The sequence below is a fragment of the Chinchilla lanigera genome, unplaced genomic scaffold (genome assembly GCF_000276665.1).
Source record: "Chinchilla lanigera isolate Chin_1 unplaced genomic scaffold, ChiLan1.0 scaffold00098, whole genome shotgun sequence".
NCBI lineage: Eukaryota > Metazoa > Chordata > Mammalia > Rodentia > Chinchillidae > Chinchilla > Chinchilla lanigera.
In genome coordinates this window covers 7,606,861-7,624,404 of record NW_004955499.1, presented here as the reverse complement: position 1 = coordinate 7,624,404, position 17,544 = coordinate 7,606,861, and the positions used below count along the sequence as shown (strand labels likewise).

The window sequence follows — 17,544 nt, the reverse complement described above, 5'->3', positions numbered from 1 at the left end:
ATCATGCCCTGCCTGGATCCCTGACCCAAAGGGTCAGTGAGCTGCAATTCATGAATGTGACCCTTTTGAGCACCAACATTTTGGATCGATTCATTACGCAGCAGTTAGTTGTGAATGCACAGCCTGCTGCAGTTAGATCTTAAATATCCCCCAAAGGCCCACATGCTAGAGGTATGCTCCCCAGCCTGTGGCCCTGTTGGGACAGGGTGGGACCTTTAGGAGACAGAGCTGAGAGGAGGGACATTACATCACAGACAAGGACCCTTCGGGGGACCTGGGGACACCAGCCTTTTCCCCCCTCTCTCTGCTTCCTGGTGCCCACGAGAACCTTTGCTCCACTGCACCCTGTCCGCCATGATGCTTTCCTCTATTCAGGCTCCAGAGCAACAGAGCCGACTGAACGTGGGCTGAAACTGCAAGCTAAAGTATGAACCTTCCCTGCCCATAAGTTGATGATCTCAGGCATTTTGAAAAGTAACAGCAGAGCTTTTCTTCAGGACTCAAAACATCGCCCAGTGCTGAATGCTAAACTCCAGTAGTTTGACATCTGATCCAGTGGAGTCTTCTACCGTCCCCCTGCAAGCACAAGGATGAGGACTCAGGCAGTGACAAGCGCTGGGTGCTGGGAGTCGGTGCGTGGTCACTCTGAAAAAGGCGGTCTGCAAAAAGTGTCCTCAGCTTGAGACACCGAAGTTCAACAGCAAGTTTACTTGCAGAATTGCAGCAATACGGCAAGAACATCCCCAGCAAGAAGTATGAAAACTTCATTCCAGCATCCTTGCTTCCAACCGTGGCTTCTCAAGTGACATGCCCAGGTGCAGAGGCTCAGGCAGACCCACGCCACTCATGTTTTCTGTCTGCACCGCATGCTTTCCACACAAAGCACTTCTGATTCCATTCGTTTGTGTTGCTTTCAAATAAGCCTTTTTTTTTTTTGGAGACAGGGTCTCGCTATGCAGTTCAGGCCAGCTTTGAGCTCACTTTGTAGCCCAGACTGGCCTCGCACTCCTGTCGACCCTCCTGCCTCAGCCTCCCGAGTGCTAGGATTACAGGTATGCACCACTATGCCCAGTTTCAAATAATCTTTTCCACTTTCATCTTTCATTTTAATTTGTTCTTTGCTTTATCAAGGTCAATCTATGTCTCACATGCCCTTGGGCATATCTGTGATCTTCACTGTCAGTGACAATTTTTGCCATTCCAGGGTCAATACTAGATAATAGGCCAATAGTCAGGACCCTCCCCCAACACACACATCCAAGAAAAAGATAAGAAAACTCCACCAGACTTTTATCATTTTAAAATAGTAAATAGACACCTCCCTCCAATAATGTAGAAATCTGTCAGCCTTGGCATCTGGGTCCATATTATTTTCTTTTCCTTATTTCTTTTTTGTCTTTTTGAGACAGAGTCTTGCAATGCAGTTCAGGCTGGCCTTGAGCTCACTTTGTAGTCCAGGCCGGTCTCAAACTCAGAATGATCCTCCTGCCTCAGCCTCCCAAGTGCTGGGATTACAGGCATATGCCAGCATGCCCAGCATTTTGTTTTCCTTTGAGAAAGATCTCACTATGCACGGGCTTGTTGTTCAGGCTTCTCTGAAGCTCATGAGCCCAAATGATCCTCTTGCCTCCACCTCCAGAGTAGCTGGGATTACAGGTGCACGCCACCGCACCCAGCTTAAATGCAGCATGATTTTAAAAAGCGCTATCATCTAGGTCAATATCTCCTCCACTTGCCTGTCTCCTTGTGATCCTTCTGCTATGTTGGGTCAGGCACAGCTCACAACAAGAGCTGTATTTGTAGAACAAAATTCCCTGCCATCCTGGAAGCATCATTTGGAAGCTGGAGTTGCTAAGTGGGCCAGGAATGGGATAAAAGACAACTTCCTGGACTCAGGAGCTCAGGGGGGAGATGAATCTTGGCCACACCAGTTAGAGATCATTATTTCTAGACTAAATAGCGTAAACCAGCAGATTCTCATGCGTGTGATTTTCCTAGCTTCAAGCCTTGGTGAAGGGGCCAGGATTTCTCTGGAATATGCCACATGGTTCTCTTCCTCTACACCAGCAACCAGGACACACAATCTTTACCTGTGCCCTTTAACTGAAGACAGAAAAATAACCCACACATACTACACTGATGTCCGCACGAACCCCACATGCATACGGTTAGAATGTTTTCTGCTTTAGACACACATTGCTGGATAAATGTTTAACATGTTTGTATTTAACAGAATGCACTACCAAGTCCCAAATTAAACCCAGGGAATACCCAAGGGTTTGCAGTTGAGAAAAACAACCTGACAACCTTCAGGTCTAAAACACTGAAAAACAAACAGAAAGTGATACAAATGTCATTCGGCATGTTGTTTTAATAATCCTCTTAATACTAAATTTACGTCCTTGGTATGTAATAAGACCCTGAGTTTAGACTTCTAAGCACGGCAGACTGAGGACTTTGGTCTCTGCTCTGCATTCTCAGAAATGCCGGATAATTCAGGTACTGTGGGACAGCACACAGACAGCATTCATACTCCCAGAAACATATAACGTGCTCAGTGTCACACATATCACCGCCAAATCTCCATGAACTGTCGATTTCCAAAGCCCAGATTCTCCTGCACAGATATACACTGTTCTTTCTTAAGAATATACTTGCGCGTGTTTCTGTAAGGACTTAAAATGCATTGTGATAGGTGTGTTTGAACTTGTTGGTGCAATGAGTTATTTGCAAACTACAGCTCCCCAGCACCTAAACACTTCCCTGCTGCACTGTCAGGGAGGCAGACCTGAGTCCTGTCTCCCTGCCTGGCTGCCTCCTGGACAACTTGCACCACGAGCCCAGGGGGTCCTCAGCTCTCTGCTGTCCATTTCCACAGTTCCTCTGCCTGCCAGCACTGAGGTAGTTCTATCATCATATGGTTTTCATTTCAGTCATCTTTCTTTTCCTAGAAAGCAACACTGAACTACAGAACATAGGTCTGCAGAGCAGAAGCCTGGTGTGCTGGCTTTCTGTGGCTTTGTCCCCGACACTGTGGTCTTCAGCCGTGTCCATGGATGGCTGTCAATCAGCGTTCCTCATCTGGGGTCCAGGGGCTTCTGCAGCTGGGTGATGCCTGGGTGAGCACCTGTTCCCTCCTTCGCTGTGTGACAATCAAGAGTTGTCTGTGGGGAGTGTTTTCTGTTGCTTATAGCATGGTGCCATGGGCCGGGCCAGGGAAACTATAAAGCAAGACTGGTTCATGGTTCTGGGCCACGTCTGGCAGAGTCCAGAGGCCCTGACAGGTGTCCCAGGGGGAGGGCTGTGTGCAGGAGAGACAGCCCAAGTGGCTGTCACGGCAGCGCCACTCTGTAGATAACCCATTAACCCACTAATCCGCTGAGCATTAATCTTGGGTAGAGATTAATCCGGGCATGAAGGTGATGCTCTAATCACTTTTACAAGTCCCACCTGGTCCCCCCTCTAATCTCTCCTAATGGGGACTCCATTTCCTGGCCAGCAAATGCCAGAGAGGATGGACCACATGGTGCCCTCCCTCCCACCCATCCTTCCTTCTTCCCCCTCCTCCTTTCCTCCCTTCTCTTCCCCCTCCCCCCTTTTCTTTCTCCCCCCCTCCCTTCTCTTTCCCCTCCCTTCCCCCTCCCTCCTCCTCCACTTCCCCTCCCTGCTGGATCTTTAGGGAAGTTTTGCAGACATGAGGCCCCAAGAAAGTGGTCAGGAAGAGCTGAGAGAGAAAACAACCTGGTTTCCAATCCCTCCATCCTTGCTGAGAAGCCCAGGGTGGTCTGTGTAGTGTCACCCCTTTGCATGACCACATTTTTTCCTCTGGAAAGTCACATTAAAAATAAATCAGGGTCTCATTATGCAGTTGGCCTGGCCTTGAACTAACTGTGTAGCCCAGGCCAGGCTTGGACTCATAGAAATTCTCCTGCCTCAGCCTCTGCATGTTGGAATTAGGTCCCTATGGCCAGCTCTATTGTTCTGTTCTAGAAAAATCTCTCACTTCCCTTTGCACAGGGACTTTTGCCCTCATTAACATGACACAAGCTGTGGGCTGACGGCCAGCCAGGGATGGGGCTCCTTCCGCTTGGTGAAAGGTGATTGAATACATCAGAAAATAAAGCCAGGGTCTCTGATTGCATTTCTGAGTCACCTGGCTGTGTGTGAGACAAGCCTGTCCCCCAGCCACCTGAACATGAACTGTGTAATCTGCTTGTTATATTACTATGCTATTTTGACCTCTATTATTTTTTATTGCTCCATCCAGAATTATCACACATCGCTGGCTCAACATCACACCCATGTGTTAGGTCAAACGTCCAGAGGGCATGGCCACTTTTCCCCCTCCTCCTCCCAGCTGTGGGCAGGGGAGGTGCCTCTTATCCAGACCTTGGGTCCTGTTAGGATTTGGATCTAGAATGTCCTCCCCACTCCCCAAAGGCAAATTTGCTCAGAAGTGGGGCTTTTGGAAGGTGACTGGATTATGCACAGTGCTACGGCTGACTTGCAGTAAGTAGGTGAGGCCTGCTTCGAGGGAGTCACTGGGGTGATCTGAGAGGGTGTCCCTGTCTTCCTGGCTCCTCCTGCTCTCTGTGCTTCCCGTCCACCATGACTTGAGCAGCTTTCCTTCTCCAGACCCTTCCGCCATGCCCATCCTGCCTTACAGCCAGCCGACCATGGACGGACTTTCCTACAGCCGTGAGCCTGAATCTGGCCTTTCCCCAGCTTGGGTGCTTGTGCAAGATGGAGTTGCTTGCCCTTGTAGGACTGAGCTTCCTGTTTCCTTGCTGGTCCCCTGGGGGTTCTTTTGGGCATCTGTGCACTCCCTGTCACCTGGTTCCCTTCATCTTCAAAGCAACACCTGCAAATACTCTTGACGAGCCTCTTCCTCCCCATGCAGGAAGAACCCTGTGTCCCTAAAGCCTAGCTCACTTGGCTCATCCTCGTGGGTAGTAATCATCTTATTAAAAGTCGGCTGGTTTGGGACATAATTACATTTGCCAAGTTGCCTGTCACTGAAACACCTGGGTCAAGATGAAATGGATTCATTTGGGATGGGTGTGTGTACAATAGGGATGGAGAATGCACAGGCTGACTTAGATCTCTGATGACTGCAACCCCAGGAGGAAGGAGGTAGTCTGCACACCCAAGAGCCTCCCTACTATCAAGGAATTGTTAAATGGTTCACTGGCCCATTCTGCATGAATGACCACAGAACGTGCAGTATGTGCTTAGTTAGCATTGGGGGGTTAATGTTTGAGGAAAGTAAATTCACTCACTCAACAAATACTCATTATCAATTATATTTCATGCATCCTTCTAGGTATGGAAGGTATATGACCAACTTCAGGCAACACTGCTGCTGAATAGGTCTTAGGTTCTGGTGGATGGTTGAATTAACAAGTACACCCAAGGAATTTTTGAACACCTACTATAAACAACTAATTGTTTTTGTAAGAGAATAATTTTCCTTTATATTTTTCTCAACAGAAGGAATCATCCTTTGTTTTTGTGAATAGCTATTTATCTACCTGCCTACTTATCTATCTACCTATATCTATCCTATCCTTTTATCTACCTACCTATAGCTCTCCTATCCCCTTACCTACCTACCTATAGTTATGCTATCCTCTTCTTATGAAGTGCTGTGTTATTTTAGAATCCCCCTTATTTATGACACAGAATCTTGCTATATAGTTCAGACTGGCCTTGAACTCACTACAATCCTCCTGCCTCAGCCTCCTGAGTGCTGGGATTACAGGGATATGCCACCATGCCCGGGTATCATTTTAGAATGTTTGATATGGGCCGGGGATATAGCTCAGTGGCATAAGCGCTTGCCTGGCAAGCCTGAGACCCTGAGTTTGATTCCTGGTACCAAAAATAAATAAATAAATAAAATCTTTGATATGACTTTCTTTTTGATACATTAGAACCAATATATAACATGCTGAGTGTCTTCTGTAAAGTGCCCTGCACCGGAAGCATTTTGTATTTCAGATTTTTAAAAATATCTTCATACACATAATGAGCTATCAAGTCTAAACACCAAATTAATTTATGTTTCATGTATATCTTATACATATTGCCTGAAGGTACTTTTGTGCAATATTTTGAATATTTTTGTGTGTGAACTGGTTTGAGTATTGAATGGATAGGGATGCTTCCTTTGGGGATGCCAAACCAGTATGTGCTGTGTACCTACTTTTGGACGAAGGCCTGTCACAGAGGTTGGGGTGGATCTTTTCCTTGGGGTATCCTGTCATGCTCAGATAGATGGTTCTGATTTTAGGGCGTTGCTGAGGCCACACCTTGTGGATGGATATCCCAGGTGTGATCTAGCCAATCTAGTCTGCGTTGGTGGTCAAACACAGCTGCAAGAGAGAATCCTGAGAAAGCTACTTATCCTCTAGGAAGTCCTTGCTGTGAATAGCGCATGCAGTCCCAGTGACACTCCTTATTGCCACGTACAGCCCTGAAAAAGTGGCTGGGTAGAACGGAGTTCTGCCACCTCTGACTGCAGGTACAGTACTAAAAGACACTTGGGCTGGGGGTGGTGGCATGTGTCTGTAGTCCTGGCTACTTGGGAGGTTGAAATGGGAAGATCCCTTGAGCCCAGGGATTCAAGGCAAACCTGGATAACATAGCAAGAGTTGTCTTTAAAAGAAAAAAAAATAGAAAGGAAAGAATGGAGAATGATGAAAGAAAGGAAAAGAAGAAAGTTGGTATTGGTTGTACTTCTTTTCCTATCTTTCAGGGAATGCTAGTTACTGAGATGGTTTTGCCCTCAAAAGTCCTTGGCCCAGTGGTTCAGGAACACCAACATTTCATTCAAGGGCATCTGCCTCTGATCTAACACTTAGCTCAGGGAAAGGAAATAAGGCTGTGGACACTTTCCAAATCTGGGAGAGAGACCTGCAGAATTAATCAGCAACCACCACCAAAGGTTATGCTGGCTGCTGGGGTGGTTTAAAAAGATGGGTTGATGAGAAGGAGGTATTTCACGGTCTCCAACCACTTTCCCAGGAAATTCTCATTGGTAACACAGAAAAGAGAGTAATTTCACGGTGGGAAATCCGGCCAGCACCCTCTGCAGATATCAGCTCAAAGCTGATTTTCCAAACCCTAGGGCAACCTGAATCATGTGTCACCCAACAGGATGCAATGAGAAGGTGACAGCTTCACTTGTGTCACATTCTTGAGAAGATGGATGATTTTGGTCTAATCATGAGGATACAGCAGACCAACCCTTAATGTGGGAAATGACCAGCCTGTGTGCTCTTCCAAACTATCAGGCTTAGTCCACAGGTCTGCAACATATTATTCACAGCAGCCCGACTGCCAAGTGTCTGCGGACAGATGAACAAAACGTGGTCTGTGCTTACAGTGGAGGATTGCTCACCCTAGAAATAAGGTTCTGACACCCGCTCTAACATGGAAGAGCCCTGATGACATTGTGCTACGTGAAAGGGGCCAGTCAAAAACAGACAGATCCTGTGTGGGATATCTACGACAGTCAAACCCATAGAGATGGAAAGGAGGGTGATGGTCATCAGAGGCTGGAGCAGGTGTAATTGGAAGTTAGTGTTCAATAGCTCCAGAGTTTTATCAGAAAGACGAAAATGTTCTGGAGCTGGTGGTGGTGATGGCTATACAACAGTATGAAGGTCTTACTATTGTGCTACTAAACTGCACTCTCAAAAGTTTTAGGCTGGGCGTGGTGGCTTGTGCCTATAATCGCAGCATCTAGGAGCAACTCAGTGAAACCCTGTCTCAATCAATCAATAATAAATAAGTAAATAAATAAATAAATAGGCTAAGGATGTAGTTCAGTGTAAAGGCCCTGGGTTTAATAAATAGTACTATAAACAAAAAAGTTTCAAAGTAGTAAGTTTTTACATATTGTGTATTTTACCACCACTGAATATATAAATATCAAGACTGAAAGAGTTAAAGACTGAGGGAATGTTTAAATTGAAAGATACTAAAAAGTCATGACAACAAAGATCGTGTGTAGTGGAAGACTGGGCCTTGTAACTGTGAGTTGTGCTTTAGGGACAACTGGAACAAAGTCCAAGGGTTCTGTGACAGGTTGCATGTAAGGGTGGTTGTAGAGTGGTTGTGTAGAAGGAGGCTCTGGTTGTGAGTGCCTCAGTCCATCTGTTTTGTGCTGCTATCACATAGCACGTGACATAGCACCTGAGGCTGGGAACATGATAAAGGAGAAAGGTTTCTGTAGCTCTAGAGGTCTGAAAACATGGCACTAGCATCAGCTTCTGGTGAGGACTTCATGGCTGCTTCACAACATGGCAGCCAACATCACACATGGTGGCTAGCATCTTGTGGCAGGGGCGGGCACAAGAGTGGTGAGCAGTATGTGCAGAAACGATCACGTGGTAAAAGACTACATGAATAAGAAAGCAGCAAGAGGCCACCCTCAGTTTTGTCACAACTTGCTCTCAAGATAATGAATCCAGTTTTGTCCCACTCCCTCGAGAAGAGCATTAGTCCCTCGCAAGGGGGATCCCTGTGTCCTAATCACCCTCCCTTGGTGCTATCTTCTAAACACCCAAAACCTCTCAGGGTTGTTACTTTGGAGACCAAGCTTCCACACATGGACACTTTGGAGACCAATCACATTCAAACTTTCACAGTATAAATTACACACACAAATCTTTTGGGGTGATGGGGTCAACAATGTAATCTCAAAAGATTCAGGAAAAAAGTTGCCACACTTCAGTGAGTTTATCATTGTCTCAGAATTCACCAATTCAAGGGCTGGTGTGTAGCTCAGTGGTAGAGTATGTGCTTAGCATGCATGAGACCCTAGGTTTGATCCTGGCCACCATCAAATAAACAGATACACCAAAGAAAAAAGAAATTTATACCACACATTTAAAATGTATAATTAAACAGTAGAGAGATGATTCTTTGAATAGAATCACTGAAAACAGTGCCTTTAACTTAAGGGATACACCACAGAGAGTGATAGTAACGGCGTAGGTGGTTACTAAGATGGACCATAACTGGGCCACTTCTCTTTCTGCCATTTTCTCCTGGCCCCAATGTTCTGGGCAATCTGGATGCATGTGGGATATTTCCATACCAATCTTTTAAGGCCAGAGCTTCTGCATGGAAGAGATTCCAGCCATCCTCAATGCCCCAATTGGACAGTGGTTATCCTGGGTCCAGTGACACCCTGTAATATCTCTACAAGTCCCTGTTTACCACGAACCTACCAACAGTGTAGATAGGCTATAGGACATGTATGCACAATAATGTAATGACACCATTAGGCATCCATGTAGTGGTTAAATGGTGGCCGTCCCAAAAGATATGCTCACATCCAGTTTCCTGAGACCTATATTTTACCTTCTCTGAAAAAAAATCTTTACAGTGATAGTTACTGATTTTGAGATGAAACGATATCCTGGATCTGTGATTTCCTGTGCTCTAGATCTGTGAGAGATGCGCAGGTCAGTAGGCCATGTGAAGATGAAACAAAGTGAGATATACTAACTAGTAGCCAAGGGATAACTACAAGAGGCTGGGCAAGGCAGGAGACAGATTCTCCCCTGGAGCCTCCATTTTGGACTTCTGGCCTCCAGAACTGTAACTCAATTCCTGTTGTTGTAAGCTATCCTGTTTATGATCATTTGTGATAGCAGCCACAGGAAATTATTAGGGTGAGTAAGAGCAAAATCACGCAACACTTTAACACTTAAGTTCCGAAGGCAAAAGAGATCAGTGAGAGCTGGAGTGGAAGTTCTCAGCCATCAGTCAGTGAGAAGTCAGGAGTGGTCTGCTTACCAAGTGTAGCAGCTTGACAACTGGTGGTCAACTTATAACACCCAGCTGAACTGAGTAAGCGTGGTGCTGGGTGTGGGAGACCCACCTGAGGATTGCTGCCAGCAGCATAAGAGGCTGTAGGGAACCTCGTTGGTCTCTCATTGTACTCCAGAGAGAAACAGCAGTGGGTATGAGGAAAATAAATTCAAGAGACAATAGCTGGGGTCAGGTGGAGGTACCTCTTGGCTGAAGAGCACGAGGACTGACCTCAACAGTAGGGGCATTTATTTTATACACTTGCAAAGTTAGTATCATGAGAGATAATGTTGCCTGGTGACTAATTACTGTAATTGTCCAGGAAGGATACTTTTTTCAATACTGAGGTAGTTTGACTGCCTGAGGCACTCTGGCTCTGTCCTGCCATCACACACATGGCCAATAACCAGCTCTAGCAGCTCCCAACAAGAGGCAGAACTGGAGAAGAAGAGGTTAGGCTGTTGGGAGCAGAGACAGGCTGTTGGGAACTGTTGGAGGTTTTAGGGGGTTTTTGTTTTTTTTGGGGGGGTTGTTCTTGTTGGTTTTTCTTGTTGACTTTGGTTTTTTTCTTCTTCCAGGGGGTTCGGGCCTTTTTTGGCCTTGGGATTGGTTTTGTTTCCTTTTGGGGAGCTCTGGTGCTCATTTTGAGCATCGCGTCCTGGCTCCAGAGGGGAAGATGGTGCACTGCCGGTCTCCTGGAGAAGCTTGCTGTATTGGCTTTCCTGATGGGAACTTGGCCATCCTGATCATCCGAGGAGCTCAGGACCTCACAGTTGCTGTGGTACTTTTCAGGGGAGCTCTGGTTCTTACTTTGCACATCGCTTCCTGGCTCCACTGTAGATTCCTCAGCTGTTAGCACACATCCTTCATCCCACTGACACAGACTTCCTAGATCGTAGCACTGACCTTTTGGCCTTCTAGCACAGATCCATGAGACAGACCTGCATGAGATATTGTTATGGGCTCTAGGCCTCCTGTTGGGCTTGTGGGAGACATTGTTATGAGCTCTAGGTCTTTAGCGGGACTCATGCAGGACATTGCCATGAGATCCAGGCCCTTGGCTAGTTTCCTTGGTCTTAGTGTGTGGACAGATTTCCTGCACTCTTTTGTATATGATTCTTTGGGTGACTATTATAAATAATGTTATAAAATATGTCTTCTGTATTATATTGTTCCCCTTGCCAACAAAACCCAAACCATGACACCAAGGTTGGAGAGAGAAACCTGAGAATGCAAGTGTGGAGAAATGTGGCAATGCATGTGCACCTGCAGGGTAGTCATGACTTGATTTCTGCTACAGGTTGGGTGTGGAATTTCCACCAAAAGCTTAAGTCCCTAGCTGTGGTGTATTGGGGGATGGTGGAATCTTTAGGAGGAAGGGCCTGATGGGAGGAAGTGACATCACCGAGGGGGTGTGCCCTTAAAGGCAATATAGGGACCTCAGTGCTACCTCCCACTTCCTAGCCACCATGAAGTGAGCATCTTTGCTCCTCCACATGCTGTCCACCATGATATTTCTGCTTCACCACATGCGCAAAGCAATGGAGCCAGCTGTCCATGGACTGCAGTCTCTGAAGCCATGAGCCAAACTAAACCTTTCCTCCTTTCAGTTGTTTAACTCAGGCATTTTATCATAGTAACACATGCCTCAAACACTTAGCTTAGGCAGTTAAAGTGGGTGGCTTTGGGTACTGATTGAGTTTGAAGGTAAGGCTCCCTCCAGCAGGGAAACACTCCTATCTCTAAAGCCAGTGGCTCTCACTGGGGTGTGGTTTTGTCCCTATTCCTTTTCTTCGAACACCCTAAGGCATGCTTTCCTACAATGGCCCCAAATCCACCCTGTACGCTGCATTGCCAAGCAAGTCCTGGACACTTTCCCCTCCTGCATCTTTTGCTTCATTTTTGGAAAACGTAATTCTGATTGAGATGTGTTCTGGCTTACTGAAGACAGAGAGTATTTTGATTTCCTTTTTGAATGTAGGGAAAATGCTAAGTTTTCCTTAGGGAGAAGAATAGGAATAAAATCAAATACAGATCCCCCGAATGTCTGGTAGGAAGTTAAGTAGATTCACAAAGTCTTTCAGACTTACAAAGGCCTAGGATGAATGCACACCCTGGTCGTTTTCTTTTAGCTTGATCCATTTCCACTTGACTCATTTCCGCTAATTAAGTCTTTGTGCAGGTCTCAGGGCCCACATTGGGTTTGACAGCTGTCATTCCTTTTGGGAGACAGCGTGGGACTACAGAGCTGTTTTGGGGTCTTGAAGGCCACTACTTACAGTATTGGAGAAAAGAAAAAAGACGCAGGGCTACAGGTAATCAGTCTTTATTTTCTCCTCTTCTTGCTTTCATCCTTGGTCTATGTGGCAGTTACCCAAATTGCAAGATGTGACAGTCATTTCTCCTTAAAAATCTGGCTTTGGAACTCAAGAAGTCCCCTGCACACAGCTCTGTCAACCAGGACTCGTTAATAGGAGCCCCGTGTCCCCCTGCTCGGAAGCAGCACAGGCTGGCTAACTAAGCCCAAGAGGTGGGCGGCAGCTGCTGCAGGTGCTCAGGGAAACCAGGCTTGCTTGGGTGTGAGGAACAGCATTTCCTTTCTTCTGCTTTTGCCCTCTGCCTCCGGGCACCCTCGCCAAGTCCCCAAGGTGAAAGGATGGCTGGACAAGAGGAAGGCGCACACTGCAGACCTTCTTTGTGAGGTGGGTTTCTGCCTGGAGGATGGCTGGGGTCTAGGAGAGCTAAGATATAGGTAGATGTGTGGTGCTCCATCAGAACTTTAGTGTGGGTACGTCTCTGCTTTCGATGCAAAACTGGGAGCCAGGTTCACAGGGGCACAGCAGCCTTGGGGTCATAGGTGAGAGGTCAGAAGTGCTGATCTGATTGTCAGCGAATACCCCAAGTCTCGCTACCTAAGGCACCTTTCTTCCTTCCATCTTTCCTCCCTCCCTTCCTTTTGTTTTTGCTTTCCTTTCCTTCCTTCTTTCCTACCTACCTACCTACCTTCCTTCCTTCCTTCTTCCCTCCCTTCCTCCCTCCCTCCCTCCCTTCCTTCCTTCCTTCCTTCTTTCCCTCTTTCCTTCCTTCCTTTCTTCTGCCCTCCCACACTCACAGCTGCCCTGTTCCCACCTCCATCACTTCCACCCTCCCTCCCTCCCTCCCTCCTTGCTTCCTTCCCTTCCTTTTTCCCCCTTACATTCTCCTTCTTCCTTCCTCTGCTCCTTTCCTTTCCTCACTGAAGAACCATGAGAACTTGATTCTGGATTCTGGGACGGAAAGCTTTAGAAGTGCTTTGCCCGCTGCCATGGGGCTGGTGGGCTTCCCTGAACTGTCCCCCCAACTTCCGATGCTCCTCATACTGAGCGCCTTCCCCACCCATGTCTTACAATTCCGTTTCTCCGCCATCTCGGTTTTTTAAAGTGCTAATCCTCCAACTCGCCAACCTGGCCCAGACCTTTAAATCCCTTTGTGCCAAAGTCACCAAGGTCCGTAGCACACCTGTGCACAGCCAGCGGCTCCGGGACCCTCACAAGGGGGCTGGTTCTGCCGCACCGGCCCCAGAAGAGGCAGAGCAGCACCAGTGGGAGCCCCGGCTGGAAGCCATCTTGATCTCACCAAGTCTCAGCCTGTCCTTCTCTCCTCTCCTCTGCGCTTCACAGGGACACACCCTGCACCCTCACAGCTCAGCACCCCCAAGCCCCTCGGTCTGTCTTTTCACTGCTAGTTCCAGGCTACAATGCAACCAAGTCTTGTCTTTCATTCTTAGACCCACTCTTGCTCCCCACAAGCAATGGAAAAGAGAGAGAGAGAGAGAGTAAAGAAAGCTCAATTTCTAAACCTAGACTCAAGATCCTTAGGGACCTGACTTCAACTTGTTTTCAAGGCCAAACTTCCCACAACTTTGCCTCAAACACCTTATGACTGAGCAGAAAGGAAATATCAAGTGACCCGGTAACATAAATTATGACAACAGAAATAGCTGAATCGCTGTGGATGTTTGACATGCACCAGGCCCTGGGCTGGGACACTTGGGTGAGTTGCAGTATATTTTAATCCACATAGCAACCTTACAAGGGGGGCTGTTCTGAGCCCCACGGCTCTGCAAGCCAAGGAACTTCTGATCACACAAAGCCACAGAGGTCACAGCACTGCCTTGGAGGCCCCCAAGGTCTGTTTCCAGGCCTTGCTCTTAAACAGTGCCTGTGTCACGGTGTTCCATGCCTGAGGTGCTGCACGTGCTACTCCTCCCACCTCCTGCACAAGCGACCTTTCCACCCGACATGTGATCCACACCGCAGGGCTCGACTCATGGGTCTCCCAGCCAGGGAGCTCTTCCTGCTGCCTTCTCCCAGAAGGTGCCTCAAAAACTACACAGCGTTTCATACACGCCTCTGTGACACCCTTCCACCAATGCCTTCATTTAACAAACACAGCTGATGTTCGTCATTCAAACTAGTCTACGAAGTCTCCGTGCATGCTGAATTAGCAAATACTGTTCTATTTTTCTAGGGTGAGGATAGAGGTGGCTTCTGGCTAGTCTCTTCTCCCATTCCTTTTTTTTTTGTCTTTTTGAGACAGGGCCTTGCTATGCAGTTCAGGCTGGCCTTGAGCTCACTTTGTAGCCCTGGCTGGCCTCGAATTTGCAATGATCCTCCTGCCTCAGCCTCCTGAATGCTGGGATTACAGGCATGTGTTACCATGCCTGGCTCTTGTCCCATTCTTGTCAACTGATCAAAGATCACTTTATTTTGTGCATGTTCCTGGGCATAGGCATCTTATTTAGTGGGTCCTGTGGATTTGGTAAGGTTGACCTCAGGGCAGGCAGATGGCCCGGCAATGCACAGCTGGACAAACACATCAGCCGTGTGCTTTTCACAGCACACCTGTGCTAGTGACAGTGGAAAGGGGTCACTCTGCTATGGGGGCACATTTGATGTGTTTCTCACACAAACCAACCTCCCCCTAGTTTATCCTGTCTGTCTTTCAAATTATTTTTCCAACAATCCCTAAACTGTCTCCTGGCCTAAAATTCCTCACTTCTGCCACAGCGCCTCTTTCCCATCGAGTCTGCCCTCGGACACAACGCTTTCTGATGCACCTTTCCATTCAACACTGTCTCCCCCATAATCCCCATCTGGGCCAACTTTCTCCTCCCACAATTCTGCATCTCCCATTCCATCTTCTCCCCAGCAGTTCTATCCTATCCCGTATTTCTTGCTCTCCCCTAGTCCCCAGGTCCTGTTCTCTTTTAACTTTTCCATTTGCTCACGCATGCTGATGGTCTGTTTCATAATTTTTGGTTGATGCTTCTTACTCGTTAGTAAGAAATTAATGATTCTTACCAGGCGTGGTTGTACACGCCTGTAATCCCAGCACTTGGGAGGCTGAGGCAGGAGGATTGCCATGAGTTGGAGGCTAGCCTGGGCCACATGCTGAGTTCAAGGACAGTCTGGATTACACAGCGAGAACCTGTCTCAAAAAACTAACCGCCACCACCACAACAACAAAACCCAAACACAACAAACAAACAAAAAAGAAATTAATGATTCTTCCCCCCCCCACTTAATAAAGGTGTCTTTTTTGTTGTCTTTTTGAGACAGGGTCATGCTATGCAGTTAGGCTGGCCTTGAGCTCACTTTTTAGCCCAGGCTGGTCTTGAACTCACAACAATTCTCCTGCCTCAGCCTCCCAAGTGCTGGGATTACAGGCGCCTCGCAATAAAGGTGTCTTGACTTTTTTCCTCCAATTCCCTTTGCACTCCGAATGGAATAAAAAACAAGCATGCCGCTTTGTTTAGCCACATAAAACCTTACATGACATCCAAAATTACTTTCTGCATTTCTGTAATAGCACTAATCTCACCAAAGACCATAGAGAAGAGATGAGGAGTCATTTTACCAACCTTTCAAACAGGCTGCTGTGAGCATGCCCCAGGGTCTGATATCAAGGTTACATTTCGAGGACAGATACTTAGCCAGATAGCTCAGTTCAAGGAATGGTAGACCTATAGAAACTAAAGTGAACGGGGGCTCTTGGGGCCAGCTCGGAGTATCTGTCACCACTCAGTGAGAACCATCATTCTGATGCCGTCCTGGCTCACCCACAACTGAGCCTTCTGATTTGAAGGCTGATGCTTCATGGTGTCAGCTGTTGAAGAGGGAGATGGATTTGCTCGCTTCCTAACACCTGACAACTAGCTCTTTGGGGGCAGAATCACGAGCCCCATTTTGCTGTGACAATCAGGGACTCCGAAAGCACTGGTTAGGCAGGGATGTGAGACACGCCCCCTTTGCCTTGTTAACCCTACTGGCCACCATTGTGCTGAATTTCTAAAACACACCCTACCAGAGGTGATGGGTTACAGCTGGCCGAGTCACAGCGCCTCTGTTCCGCGTTCCGGCGCATTAACACTCTGCCTTCAAAGCCAGTCCCTGAGCCAGCACTCAGGCGCTCGCCTGTACTTCTGGCCACTGGCTGAGGAAAAACGGACCTGGGCCCAGGCATTTGGGTCCAGACTGGGCGACACAACAAGACCTCATCCCTTGCTTTTGTTTGTTTTTATTGGTACATATTTTCCACACATAATGTTCACATTCATCACAGGGAATTTGTACCTGTACATGACAGATCTTAATTCTTTTTTCCCCATCCCCTCTTCTTCTTCTTTTTGGTTTTTCTCCGGTACCGGGAACCGAACTCACGACCTTGCGCTTGCCAGGCAGGCGCTTTTGCCGCTGAGCTAAATCCCCAGCCCCTCCCCTCTTCTTCTTCAATCTTTCTTCCTCCCATTTACAAAAGCTTTGTTTCCATTTTTCCCTTCCATACTCTTTTTAAAAATTTCTTTTCCCTTCCTTCCTTCACCCTCCCCTGCTTCCTTGTTCCCCTTCCCATTTGGACATTTTTTTCTTCCTACTTCCCAATATCTATCCTCCGTTTTGTCCTTATTTACCCTTTAGGTTTCTCACACAAGAGAAACAATGCGCTAGTTTCCTAAAAACCTGAAATACTGCTGGGCATGGTGATGCACCCCTGTAATCCCAGCACTCGGGAGGCTGAGGCAGGAGGATGGTTGTGAGTTTGAGACCAGCCTGGGCTACAAAGTGAGCTCAAGGCCAGCCTGAACTGCATAGTGAGACCCTGTCTCAAAAAGACAAAAAAAAACAAAAAACAAAAAACAAACAAACACCTGAAATAAAATCTTGCCATTGGACTCATTTCTAGCCATTTGGTCCTAACCATGCTACCGATGACCACATGCTATGTGGTCAGGGACTCACATTTCTGCGCTCAGAATATTTAGCCATCAGGTTATCGTGTTACACTTGAGGATTTTCCACTTTGTTTGCGAACAGCCATGCTGGCTGGACATGGCATGCTGCACCTAGGATCCCAGCACTCTGGGAGGCTTAAGACAGGAAGACAGCACGCTGGAATCCAGCCCGGGCCACTTAGTGATTTATTTAGCAAAATCCTGTCTCAAAATAAAAGCTAAAGCATAGGCTGAGGATGTAGCTCAGTGTGAAAGCCCTGGGTTCAATCCCCCATAGGTACTGATTAAAATAAATAGTTTAAAAAACAACACTCCATGTGGCTACGCAAGTCACGCAAAATACCGAACACTAGACCGCTTCTAGGGGAGTAGGGATCTAGAGCTAAATTCTTCAGGTCAATGTTCTCCATGTTCTCCCCTCCCCCCTCCTCTCTCCTCCCTCCCCTCCC

At 47.3% G+C, this 17,544-nt stretch overlaps 1 long non-coding RNA gene across 1 annotated transcript in view; it reads left to right on the top strand.

Moving 5' to 3' along the window:
- Positions 1-1,012: 1,012 nt before the first annotated feature.
- The window catches only part of LOC106146856, a 17,779-nt gene continuing 1,247 nt past the window's right edge, over positions 1,013-17,544 (top strand). The window contains exons 1-2 of the long non-coding RNA XR_001231456.1: positions 1,013-1,052; positions 2,952-3,119. This is a non-coding gene — a long non-coding RNA (uncharacterized LOC106146856). The remainder of the gene's footprint in view (positions 1,053-2,951; positions 3,120-17,544) is intronic.